A 14,418-nucleotide genomic window follows, 5' to 3' on the forward strand; every position below is an offset into this window, starting at 1 on the left:
TTTTTTCTGTGCTTCTCATGCATACAATGTATAAGACATATCTCTTTAAAAACCTTACTTCCGGTAATATCCAAAATGGCGGATATAGAAAGAAAATGTTGGGTTTTTTTTTGTTGTTTTTTTTGCTTATCATTAAACTATTGCATGGCTTCTAGTTATCCTCAAAACCACTAATTTCTTTCTGTTGTAAATTTCTAAATCACACTATCGGTAAATAAAAAACCACAATATGGTGTAAATTTCAAAAATGAGTCCTCAATCCATATCTTTGATCTAGAGTTTTAGATAAATTGGTTGAAACAAAATACAATTACTGAAGTAAAAATGTACTAATACATTTTTCAAATTTCTACTATTTGGCTAAAAATTCATGTTCATTCACAGTCACTACCACATGCAAACAAAGCAGTGCACGGGAGACCCGATTTTGCACGTTAACAACGACATCCTCTGTATCTGTATCTGTATGAATACGTTGTCGATACCAATTCTGGCTTTAATATAACGAGCGCCGCCGATTTATTGACGAGGAGTTATCATATTTTACGCTCTCTATGCTTGATGCGCGCTTCAGTGTCGTCTAGCTGATGAGAATGAGTTTGAGTATTGTGATGTTTTGCTTAGTGGAATGTCAAAACACTTAGAGTGATTCTTTACTTGCTTTTCCACAATATTTGTTGCGTGGTAGTCTTCGAACTTCTTGGCAGTTAATTTTTTCTAAGAACGTGCTTTTTGAGAAATTCGTCTGGTTCAATAGTACATAAATATCAACTTCTAGCTTGTTCGTCTTGCAATTGTCTGGAGGTCTTGTATGTCCAGTTGGGCAAGTATTTTGAAGACACACCCGTCGTCTCTTGACTTGTAATCTATAAGAATAAATTTTGCCGCTTGACGTTGTATCCTTTCTAGCTTATTTATGTTTGTTACCCGTGTAGGGGTCATATACTATGGCTCCATATTCCATAGTTGATCAACGAGCGAGATGTAAGCTGGGGGTTTTTTTTTGGCATTCTTGTGGGCAGTATTTCAAGTTTCTTCTTTGAAAGCCTAGTGTTAAATTTGCTTTCTTTGCCACGTTTAATATTTGGGTGGTCCATTTGAGGTCTTCTGAAATTTGACAGCCTATAGGTACGGGTTATGCTCGACTCGTTGTAGTATGTGTCCATTAAACTGTAGATTTTATGGCTTTTGTTTCTGATGTTTCGGATGTAGCAATTTTTTTACATTGAACCGCATTCCCCAGTACATCCACAATGTACAAGATTCTGACAAAATGATGAGGCCTAAAAAATAGTTACTTAAAAGTTATCCTATTTGTCCCTTCGTAGTCCATTAGCGTCTGAACTGGGAAGCATATAAGCCAATTCCAAGCTCGTCTGCCTAAACACCTGCCTTAGTATATCGCACGTTTTACATGCTGGAAAAAACTAAAACAAGGTGATAGCATACCCTCAATTAATCTTCCCTTTTGCGCAAATAGTTATTTTCTTGATTCGTTTAACATGTTAACCCCATCTGATAAGTTTGTGTGATCTTACAGTTAAAACTCTGTGGTTTAGACTGATCAATCATCATTCCCTATGTTAAAGTCAAATCTTCAAATGCCATCAATGTCTTCCACGCCGTCCTTTTTTTTCCTGTTCAAGCAACCAGAGAACCATATCATAATTGGTAAAGACATGATTCACAATAAGTGTGTGTAATCACTCATTACCAGGTGCATATGAAAGGTTATTGATATATATTTATCCAAAGCTTTTCCCCCTCCCAAACACAATTCATTGTTCGTCACGGATAAGCGAAACTGTAATGACAGCGTCATCAGTAACGACTATTCGAATCATGACTCGTGCAATTTCGTGTTTCATTGCATCAGACAAATGCACCATGATTCTATTGTCATCCTCTTAATGTGAGCATGGTGAGAAACTTGAAATACATCTGGAGGTAGATAAGATAGAATATCCTGAGCATTTGTTATAAGAAGCAAGAGCTTCATTTAGGGGAAAGGAAATACACAGACGAGTCCACAGTCTATAACAAGATGATGACAATAAGAAAGAACTTTTAATCTCAGGTGTTTCGAGTATTTTATAGTTTGAATATTTTCGGGCACTCCATTATTTGTTATGAGAACAGAATATGTGCTACTTCAGAATGTGTTTATTGTGCATCATATCAACAGTTAAATTTTGTAATTAGCTTTACATCTTGCAATTTAGAACCTGCATTTCTTACAGAACAAAATAAGAAATATATCTTATTGATGTTGTCAGCGGTTCAGTTTGTGTCAAAATTTTCTCCTGGGTTTGATAGAAAAATAGTAAGTAAACAAACTAACGGACTGCGAGGAAAATTCAAAAGTTCCTAATCAAATGAATGGATAACAACCGTCATATTCCCGACTTGGTACTCATTTCATTTGTCTTCGTACATTATTACTTTTTAGTCTGTTTTTAGTAATATCCATTTTAAGTGACTCTGTATTTTTTTGTATTCTTGTCCTTCGTTTTTGCTTATTTGCTGTGATTATATTGCCTTTTGTTGTTTTTCTTTATTACATATTTGATTGGTTGTATATATAGTGATTACGATTATAATACACTGCAGTACCCCAGTTTTTGTCATTTTAGCCTTCTATATCTACGTGTTCGTTGTAAAGTGTTTTTTACCGTATGATTTCCAACGCGACAAATATCAACAAGATATCGAATGATGTAGCCTTCAATTATAAAAAAACAAAACCATACTGGAAAGAAAAATACAAAAAAAAATGGCATGAATATATTATGATAAACAGTTTAAAAAAGATAACCAATGGTGATCATCAAGAGAAAACTGCTGAATTACTGATTACTGATTATAAATAAACATGCATAGAAACAGTGTTTTATGTTCGCAATTCATCTATATGATGGATTTAAAAGTTTGTGAAAATGAAATCTAAAAAATGCCATATTAATGTAAAATATAATTGAATAAATCATGTACATACAAAATTTAAATATTGTACCACAAAGTTTATTACACCTTCCCAAATCGACTTAGTGTTGACATTCAAAGTTTATGTGTATCTGAAGGTTGAACATTAAAGAAGAATATTAATGTACAGTAGGCCTCATTCACCGGGTTTTCGCAGGGAAACCGCTAATTGATTTTTTGGATGTACGGTGGACGGCCAGGCCGGTTGACAGCTGGAAGAGCTATCAGCGTCAAATGCATATATGATTTAGGTTTCGGCTATAAAACCAGGTTCATTCTTCCATTATCTACATGAGAAATGTCTGTACCAATATAGGAATATATAGGGTTGTTATTCATTCGTTTGATGTGTTAGAACTTTTTTTTCCATTTTAGGCACCGTCAGTTTAGAATTTTGCTCAGTTTTAGTTCGGTATTTTTGTGTTTTTACTTTTTTTTTATGAAGAAAATGGTTGAATAGACGTGGTTTTATAGCTAGCTAAATCTCTCACTTGCATGGCACTAAATTCCATTATGTTGATTACGATGTGTGAACAAATAAACATTATATAAAAGGTATGAATGTCAAAAATAGGGGTATAGTAGTCAACATTGGCTTATAATGTTAATCGCTGTGAAACAAAGACATACATTGTATATCAACAATGAAAATCAAAAAGGCATATAGACAAAGCACATAAGCAAAACCGAAATCCAAATATCTACTATAGCATATTAACACAATGACAGGATGTATAAGTACTGATCCGTGTAAAATGGATAAAATTACCCAAAATAGACTAAACAGTAAAAATAATAATTAACAAAGACAAATAAAAGAACGCTATAAACCACGTTATTAAGGGCATACGATACAGTTACAGGGAAGGTGATGACGTTGCTAACGTAATTTGTTATTTTCGCGACGTCAAACGATGACATATCAGGAAAAGATGCATTTTTCGACTGATTTTTATCATTCAAACTGATTTAATTTGAAAACGAGTTCATGGACCCCTATTTTTCATAACGGCATTTTGTTTCATTTTGCAGGGAGATTATGTGACCCAAATTTTATGAAACTGTAAATAGAGGATTTTTTTTAATTTTGATAAACATGCAGTAAAAAATTACGTTTTTTCCTCAATTCATAAATATTTGATAAATATGAGTTATTTCTAAATATAAAATTGCATATTTTGTTTGGATATATATAAAAAACAGAAATTACCGATTATTTAACAAAAAACAGTTTGTGTTTATCTTTTGTAACAAAAAAGTTATGTCTTTCTTTCGAAAAATAAATTACGGCCACAAATCTGAATTTTGAGCAAATATACAAAATTTCGACCTCATTTTACTCAAAAAGTAGCACATGAAGGTATATTTTTTATAACATATTTGATTTAATCAGGTAGAAAATAGCCTATGTGCAAATGTTCATGAACTTGTAAATACAGGATCAAAACTGTATCGTATGCCCTTAAGATGATAAACAACGTCACACCTAAAATAAATACTTCACGACCATTGTGTACGTACGTGTTTGTTGTTTCTTTAATTTCTAGTTTTGAAGTATATACAATGGAACTCAATCAGAAAAGTTAGAATATTGCTTATCTCATCATTATTTATTTAATATCGACTGTCACAAAAAAATAACGTTATTCCAATATTTATGAATATCATGCATACGTACGTCTGGGAATCTGATATTTACTTCAATACAAACCCTCTAATTCAAAAGTTGATATTATACTTTATTATATGACTATAAATTTTCTGTTTTCTCATTGGCTAAAAGCATAGGAAATCCTCTTTGATAAAACATTATATTCACCGCGGCAAAAATCACGAGAGGTTAATATAAGATTTGGAACAGCGTCCGTGTACCTAAATATAGAAACAGGGAATTCTTGTTAGCTATTTAAGGGATGTATAAATAAAATGGTTTTTAATTGAACGACCGAATAAATATCAACCAATCAGCGCTCTCGACATAAAATCGTTGCGATCTCACAGACGACAGTTACATGTTTCCGGCAACAAAGTATGGCTGGAGCAGCAGAAGTAGCTACTGAAAAACGCTTTTTATCGTTAAATAATGAGAATATTAAGAAGATTTTGATAGAAAAGGATTCTAAAAATACTCGCCAATCAACAGATTCTAGCGTGAGGACATTTAAACCTTATTTACGAGAGATTCGAGAATTTGCCAAATCTAAAAATATTAAAATGACACTGAGAACTAAAGAGTAATATAATAAAGCAATTGTTGACTTTTGATATCAGTTGATACAATGATTCATCAACCCCAGAGATGTGATATTCACCTCGGCCGTTGGCCTTGGTGAATATCACATCTCTGGGGTTGATAAATCACTGTATCAACCTCATCAAAAGTCAATAATTGTATAGTAACAGTTATACCGTAACAGATCAACCACATATATGCCGGTAGCGGTAACGAGGAGTCTTATATTAAAGATCTCGGAACTACTGAAATTTAAGCATGTCCTTGTCGATTTTTCTCCTTCACAGCTGCACCGGTATGTTTTCAACTGAAAGTAGTAGACCCTTCTTATGATCTGATTAACTCGTATATACTAGTATAAAACAATAAGGCAATTTATCAGTCTTCACACGAAGCATACATGTGTATCACGACTTTAGGCCACAAAATCATACATTTATATAAAGGTTTATCATAAACTTTCGTCAAATATAGCAATGTCTTTAATTACAAATTTATTTTTTACATTTCAAACTTTAGCTTATGACGAACATTAACACTAATTCAATCGACAATACAATCGTTCTGTGTTGTTCTATACCTAACAGCTAGAAGTTATTTCAATATGTCTTGGTTGGGATCCTTCTTCCGTGTCTCTTTCTTTAAAATTTTAAGGCATTTTTCTTTAAATAACGATTATTCTGTAATGTTCTTAAGAAAATTAGTTAATTTAACTGTTAATTTTTTTTTATAATTCGTTCATTTCCTTCAATAGTATTGTATTGTCTATGTCTTTTATTTCAAACTGTTGTGGTTCCCTCAGGAAAGTTGCGTCCGACAGTTACATCTATTCTGGTTATGAACTGTGCGTTTCATGGATTTTATGCCTCCAAACGATGTATCTAATTTGCGTCTTAACATATTGGTTTCAAGTGTACCTGATGAAGGTTGTTGCAGAAACACTTGTCAGGCGCAATGGAACATATATAATTTATAATGCATATGCCGAACACGTTTTTTTAAAGGGCAGCTAGGTGTCATAATTGAACTTTGACTAGACAAAGAGTCAATGATAATAGCAACCACGCCCCCCTTGGAGTTATAGGAATATATGAGGTTTATTTTAAGATGTTCGTTATTTACTGCATGCATGTTGGGTCAGTTTCAAACAAATACAAAGTGTTAACAAATCTGAACAAAATAAAAATGTCGTTTTTCTGTTTCGAATTCCACTAACGTAAATATTCTGACTAACATCGTTGATAATACAAAAAAGACAAAAGCTTATTTATAAGCAGCAATAGCAGCTTTTAAATAAAAACTCCTAGTGGTGAAGTTCATAGATTTTATGGACGCGTTCGTGAGTGGGATGAACATTTTGGAATGTTTATTTCACAGATTAACCACAAACCCTTCTCCTTTCAAATGAATGTGACCGACCTTATAAGACTTATTATAGGGATTTTTTTTACATGAGCAATACAACAAATGTCACATGTGGATCCAGATCTGCTCACCTTTCAGGAGCACATGAGATCATCCCCAGTCGGTTTATTTTTTCTTGTTTTGTATACTGTTGTTTGTTTTTCGGTCTTGTTTTTTTGCCATGGTGTTGTCGGTTTATTTTCGAATTTGAGTTTGAAAATTTATTTGGCATATTTTGCCTCTCTTAACATGCTTGCCGTACATTGACCTATAATTGTTTACCTTTATGAATTGTTATTTGGATGAAGAGTTGTCTCGTTTGCACTATTACCACATCTTCTTATATCTATTAAACATTCTTTGTATAATTCTTGAGCGTGTTGAAAATGACTTCTACAGGGTAAAATGTATCAGTGGATTTACAGCAACATCTGAACATCATTAACGAGACTTCTGTATTATACTAGTACATTGTCAAGGACGCCTTTAATGAAATGTACCTGTTAAAACATCATAAGTTTAGCAAACTGGTTTAATGTATAGTTGGCTTTTTAAACATTTTTTGATTCGAGCGTCACTGATGAGTCTTAAATGAAGACGAAACACGCATCTGGCGTAAGTGTGAAATTTTAGCCCTGGTATCTCTATGATTAGGTTATTTTTGTACCTTTAAAGCCATAGGATTTTTTTTTTTCACTTGATAACATGGACGCATTCGAAAAAAACTTACTGCTCTAGAAAAACATAAACACATAAAAACGAATATAACCTAAAAACTAGTATCCTTTTCATTCCAAAAACAAGAATTTTTATAAAGTGTCTTTATAACTAAGTAAAGTATAATCATATATAAATATCTAGTCTGAAGATTCTATGTATGCATTTATGTTGACATTTGCATTGGAATGTGTTTAAAAATGGCTTGAATCTATATTTTGGAATAATAAATATAAAGTTCTAGCATCTTTATTTGCGTCTCACCAGAAAGGAAATATGTTTGCCTACAATTGTGGGTCAAATTCACTGAGAGAGAAAAATACGTGGTCACAACCCAGAAAAAAACCCGATAAAATCATTCGATAAACCAATATTCCACTAGTACGCTATACCTTTACCGTGATATCCGAAGGAAACATTGTATTATGTATTTGTTTGGTTTTTCCCCTTTCCAACGTGTCTGTCTGTAAGTCTAAAAAAACAACACGTGGTCGGGTCAATGGTTTCGTCATTTTATGTTATAGTTTATTGGCAAACGCTCAGTTGTGTTTCTAAATTACATTAGCAGGAACTCATGCTATCAATTATTTGACTTTGAAAAATGAATATCATTGATCCTTAAGGCAGTCTCATTTCGTATGGTTAAAGTACAGTAAAAATATATTACTTCCAGTAAAAGTGACAAGTAGCAATTTAGATATGCCAGTTGTGACATAAAGGGACAGAAACGTTGAGTTATGATGTGAACTTTCTCATATTATCTTTGAACAAAGGATATTTAACGAAATTACGTACATGCATGATGGCTTTTTTAACCCTTGTCCTTGATCATAAAAAAAAAAAGACACTGATATTTTATTATGGATGTAAATTAATATATTACTTCTAAGATTTTATCAAACATTTTAATTATTTACAAAATCGTTGATCAATTTTACAGTCACTCAAAATGTAAGTTATTGCATTGCATATGTGTCTTTATTTTATAGGTCCAAGTACACAGTTATTTCGTAGTGCATTTCTTTTAGACGATAAATGAAAATAAAAAAAATCCCACCAGCGTTTTCTAAATAATATTTTTACAGTGTATTGTTCTACTTTTGGGAAAAATAATACCAAAATTATAGCAAACGTCATCGGCTATAACTAAAATTATGGACAATTGTATGTTGAGGGGATCTTGAAATCTTTTGGCAGCTTCCGAAATGCTAATTTTAACCTAATTCTGCTGGACCAAATTACTATCTTACTTTAAATTCATTAATCGTTCTTATTTACAGTGTAATGATATCCCCATACCTGCTATTTAAGGCATAAAATATGAAGAAATAAATTTGGGAGGGGTATAAAAAAAATGGCAAATAACACACTGTCCACACTAGGTACTATATTTGTGACCATATAGTATATTCCGTAACCCAGTATCGACTCACCTGCAGATTTTTCTTTACGACATATAACTTCTGAAGAATTAATGAAGAGAATTAACTAGAGGCTCTAAAACCCTTCTGTCCCTCGCCTTGGTCTTGTGCAGATTCAACAAAGGACACACTCCAAAATTGTGAACGAGAATATAATACCTCATGACCAAACTCTCTGTTTTGTTGATCTTGTATTAGCTCATCATTATTCTGTTAAGTTTCTCGCTATCACTGATCTGAACTTTGCTACCAAAATATATGTTTTAAGTTATAAAATCTATAAACTTTATCACTTCTCTGATGGTGTGAAAAATAACAAGTAAAAAAGAAAAAGAAAAGAAATGTCTTCAACACCCGGTATTCCCAGGCTGTCACCCATCCAAGTACTAACCGGGCTCGACGTTGCTTAACTTCGGTGATCGGTGTTTTCAACGTGATATGGTCGTAGACACAGAAGTATTAAAATTTACGGTATATGAGACAATATCTGAAAAAGTCTATTTTTTGGCAATAAGAAAAAACAAAAAAAAATAATCTTAAGACCCGGTATTTAAATAGCACGAATAGAAGAACACACATTGTGGTCTAGGAACTGTTGTCTGTAATTCAAACAATTGTTTAATAAGGAAGCAATGGCTATTTTAAAAATGGTACACAAAAAATCCAGTTCTTCCCTGTTACCAAAGTGAACCAATTTTAAAAAGTTTCTAATGGGAATAGGAAATAAGTTTAAGACACTATTTGTGGTTTACTAGTATATCCTGCAATAGTTTATCAAATGCCAATTATTGATTTTAGCATTTGCAATACAAAAGGTTTAGAAATATACTTAAATATAGTCAGATATTTCGGTAACATGAACATGAAAGAATCTTGAGTAACAGGACAACGGTAACAGGACAGAGTTGGTAACAGAAAGGATTTTTCTACTTTATTTTAAAGTTTTAACAAAAATACATCATTTAGCATATTAATCTATTGCAATAAAAAATCATAATATCTAATAAAATTTGTAGATTTAGCTAACTAAGTCCTTATATTTGTATAAAGTAACATTCGTTTATAGTGGAAAATTATTTTAAGGTTGAGTAAGCTACAATTAAAAATTGCTCGTCGGTCCCTCTCTGTATTACTTTTTGATAGTGCAGGTTCTTTTGCCAATCAATCTATCGTCAAGAGAATATAACCAATTAGATTTTCAATAGAATTAATTAACTGCGCAATCGTGCTCCACCTTCAATGATGATTCTAAATTATAAATATAACCAAAAGTTGTTAATCTATAGATAGTGAAGACTAATGAAAGCTAACCCACTGTAAAAATATTTCTTTGCAATTTTTTAAAACTTCCTCAGGAAAATGATCGAGTCACTTGACTTTCAAAGCTCAAAATTAATGTTTTTACACAATATTTGAATAAAGTAGTTAAAGATTATTCGCTTCTCAAAGTGTAAGACGCAACAAAAATCGTATGCTTGCACCATCCTACCGAAATACGGATTTAATTAAGTCCTGAACATTTCGACATTTCTCCGTAAATTTATAGCAAAACCGGTTTAAACCAAATCACAAGTACGTGTTAAGATCCGACTAAATACCTATTTCCCGATATGGTCAGGTAAAATTGCTACATCATTTTAGATTGGTCACAATTGGAAGATAACAGCAAACAATGTCATTTATTCTTTGAAGCTGTATTTGCAAGAGAAAAAATCTGCCTAGGTAATGAAAAATTCTAAAATAAATTCCTTGCTGTTACTATCTACTATACTAGTACTAGAATTGCACAATGTTCTCTGCTGTTATCAAAGTGAAAACCCCTATTTTTTATTCTATATTTTTTTGAAATTTATTTGATAAGGTGGTGATAACTTAAATTAAATGAAATGGTTGGCATATAGTAGATAAACTTTTCGATTCTTTAGGAAAATGATCGAGTCACTTGACTTTCAAAGCTCAAAATTAATGTTTTTACACAATATTTGAATAAAGTAGTTAAAGATTATTCGCTTCTCAAAGTGTAAGACGCAACAAAAATCGTATGCATGCACCATCCTACCGAAATACGGATTTAATTAAGTCCTGAACATTTCGACATTTCTCCGTAAATTTATAGCAAAACCGGTTTAAACCAAATCACAAGTACGTGTTAAGATCCGACTAAATGCCTATTTCCCGATATGGTCAGGTAAAATTGCTACATCATTTTAGATTGGTCACAATTGGAAGATAACAGCAAACAATGTCATTTATTCTTTGAAACTGTATTTGCAAGATGAAAAATCTGCCTAGGTAATGAAAAATTCTAAAATAAATTCCTTGCTGTTACTATCTACTATTGCACAATGTTCTCTGCTGTTATCAAAGTGAAAACCCCTATTTTTTTATTCAATATACTGTATATTTTTTTGAAATTTATTTGATAAGGTGGTGATAACTTAAATTAAATGAAATGGTTGGCATATAGTAGATAAACTTTTCGATTCTTTAGGAAAATGATCGAGTCACTTGACTTTCAAAGCTCAAAATTAATGTTTTTACACAATATTTGAATAAAGTAGTTAAAGATTATTCGCTTCTCAAAGTGTAAGACGCAACAAAAATCGTATGCATGCACCATCCTACCGAAATACGGATTTAATTAAGTCCTGAACATTTCGACATTTCTCCGTAAATTTATAGCAAAACCGGTTTAAACCAAATCACAAGTACGTGTTAAGATCCGACTAAATACCTATTTCCCGATATGGTCAGGTAAAATTGCTACATCATTTTAGATTGGTCACAATTGGAAGATAACAGCAAACAATGTCATTTATTCTTTGAAACTGTATTTGCAAGATGAAAAATCTGCCTAGGTAATGAAAAATTCTAAAATAAATTCCTTGCTGTTACTATCTACTATACTAGTACTAGAATTGCACAATGTTCTCTGCTGTTATCAAAGTGAAAACCCCTATTTTTTTATTCAATATACTGTATATTATTTTGAAATTTATTTGATAAGGTCGTAATAACTTAAATTAAATGAAATGGTTGGCATATAGTAGATAAACTTTTCGATTCTTTAGTGAAATTGTCTTTAGCATCCTTCCTGTTACTGATGATGTTATGCTGTTACTTTTTATCAGGTAACATGACAGAACGTAACAGAAAGGAATTACGCGATAGTTTTTATCCTTTTTATCACATTAAATGTAAGTGTATTTCCTGTGACATATAACATTTAAAAAGATTATATAAAAACACACTTAATGTTGTGGTGCACACTTAAAATTATTCTCAGAAAGTGTAAGAAAAGGCTATAACAGGATAGAACACCATAAAGTATTTTTCTATAAATTCGTACCTTGGATGGGCTTGAATTTTCAAACCTGGCCGCCTTTCTGTCTATTTCTTTGTACTAATGCATTCAGGAAATGAGTCTCTTCAAAATACATAATGGGAAAATAACTCTTGGTCTTGTAAATGTTTCCACAGGTTAAAAAAACCTAGTGGTATCAGGAGGGAAATCCCCCCTGGAGACAATTTTTTTTTCTCTTAAAATTTGCAAAATTTTATTACATGTTCTAGTTATAATATAAAAAGACAAATTAGGGGCAAGTTTATTATATAATATATCATATATGTGAGAATCGGACGCCTGTTGAATTAATTTGGATATTATTTGAATGATTTAGTTTTCAAAAAAACACAGGGGACAATATGATTTTAAGGGGGTTGAACATTTAAATTACAATATTTTATTGGAAGAAATACAAGAATGCGTGTTTTTTCAGATATTGTCTCATATAAACCTACGAGCTGCATGCCGCAAAACGTGTATAAAGCATTTTCTTTACAAAATTTATATAAAATAAAATCAAAAGTTTCACATACATGTATACAAAAAGAAGCAGAAATGAATATGTCGATTGAAAAAAAAATGCACAAATGAATTAATCGCACAGCGGGGGGTGGGGTCCGCGCATAAGGTTGTGTCAAGCGAAATTCACGGGCAAATCGTGCAGCCAGAACTTCATAGCTGGGAATACTATTTCATCTGAAAAAAAGGCAGTCTTATTTCAGGATATAAAACGCAGCTGTGAAGCAAATAGAGACGTTTCAAAAGTGGCATCCACAGCAGGGAAGTTCTAAAAGGCGAGAGAAAAAATCACTCACCCGGCCTGTCATGCGAAATCCAACGTATAGCCTCAGTTTCAGAAGCCGTCGCTATGACATTCTTTTACAGAACAGTAGCAAGGGGAGAGTACTTAGTTTAACAAACTTTGCTGCTCACTGTTCTGAACTTTGCTTCCAAAATATATGTTTTAAGTTATAAAATCTATAGTAACAAAATCTATAAACTTTATCACTTCTCTGATGGTGTGAAAAATAACAAGTAAAAAAGAAAAAGAAAAGAAATGTCTACAACACCCGGTATTCCCAGGCGGTCACCCATCCAAGTACTAACCGGGCTCGACGTTGCTTAACTTCGGTGATCGGACGAGAACCGGTGTTTTCAACGTGATATGGTCGTAGACACAGAAGTGTTAACATTTTCGGTATATAAAGCTACGAGCTGCATGCCGCAAAACGTGTATAAAGCATTTTCTTTACAAAATTTATATAAAATAAAATCAAAAGTTTCACATACATGTATACAAAAAGAAGCAGAAATGAATATGTCGATTGAAAAATAAAATGCACAAATGAATTAATCGCACAGCGGGGGGTGGGGTCCGCGCATAAGGTTGTGTCAAGCGAAATTCACGGGCAAATCGTGCAGCCAGAACTTTATAGCTGGGAATACTATTTCATCTGAAAAAAAGGCAGTCTTATTTCAGGATATAAAACGCAGCTGTGAAGCAAATAGAGACGTTTCAAAAGTGGCATCCACAGCAGGGAAGTTCTAAAAGGCGAGAGAAAAAAACACTCACCCGGCCTGTCATGCGAAATCCAACGTATAGCCTCAGTTTCAGAAGCCGTCGTTATGACATTCTTTTACAGAACAGTAGCAAGGGGAGAGTACTTAGTTTAACCAACTTTGCTGCTCACTGTTCTGAACTTTGCTTCCAAAATATATGTTTTAAGTTATAACATCTATAGTAACAAAATCTATAAACTTTATCACTTATCTGATGGTGTGAAAAATAACAAGTAAAAAAGAAAAAGAAAAGAAATGTCTACAACACCCGGTATTCCCAGGCGGTCACCCATCCAAGTACTAACCGGGCTCGACGTTGCTTAACTTCGGTGATCGGACGAGAACCGGTGTTTTCAACGTGATATGGTCGTAGACACAGAAGTGTTAAAATTTTCGGTATATAAAGCTACGAGCTGCATGCCGCAAAACGTGTATAAAGCATTTTCTTTACAAAATTTATATAAAATAAAATCAAAAGTTTCACATACATGTATACAAAAAGAAGCAGAAATGAATATGTCGATTGAAAAAAAAAATGCACAAATGAATTAATCGCACAGCGGGGGGTGGGGTCCGCGCATAAGGTTGTGTCAAGCGAAATTCACGGGCAAATCGTGCAGCCAGAACTTTATAGCTGGGAATACTATTTCATCTGAAAAAAAGGCAGTCTTATTTCAGGATATAAAACGCAGCTGTGAAGCAAATAGAGACGTTTCAAAAGTGGCATCCACAGCAGGGAAGTTCTAAAAGGCGAG

At 32.8% G+C, this 14,418-nt stretch overlaps 2 non-coding genes and 1 pseudogene across 2 annotated transcripts; all 3 read right to left on the minus strand.

Moving 5' to 3' along the window:
- Window positions 1–9,099: 9,099 nt before the first annotated feature.
- On the minus strand, window positions 9,100–9,207 carry LOC134717328 (5S ribosomal RNA; annotated as a pseudogene).
- A 3,954-nt stretch (window positions 9,208–13,161) lies between these two features.
- On the minus strand, window positions 13,162–13,280 carry LOC134716929 (5S ribosomal RNA). The gene has a single exon (XR_010106886.1). It is a non-coding gene; the product is annotated as a 5S ribosomal RNA (ribosomal RNA).
- A 639-nt stretch (window positions 13,281–13,919) lies between these two features.
- Window positions 13,920–14,038, minus strand: LOC134717047 (5S ribosomal RNA). Its single transcript, XR_010106997.1, has one exon. It is a non-coding gene; the product is annotated as a 5S ribosomal RNA (ribosomal RNA).
- Between the last annotated feature and the right edge of the window lie 380 nt (window positions 14,039–14,418).

This window comes from Mytilus trossulus, chromosome 4 (assembly GCF_036588685.1).
Source record: "Mytilus trossulus isolate FHL-02 chromosome 4, PNRI_Mtr1.1.1.hap1, whole genome shotgun sequence".
Lineage (NCBI taxonomy): Eukaryota > Metazoa > Mollusca > Bivalvia > Mytilida > Mytilidae > Mytilus > Mytilus trossulus.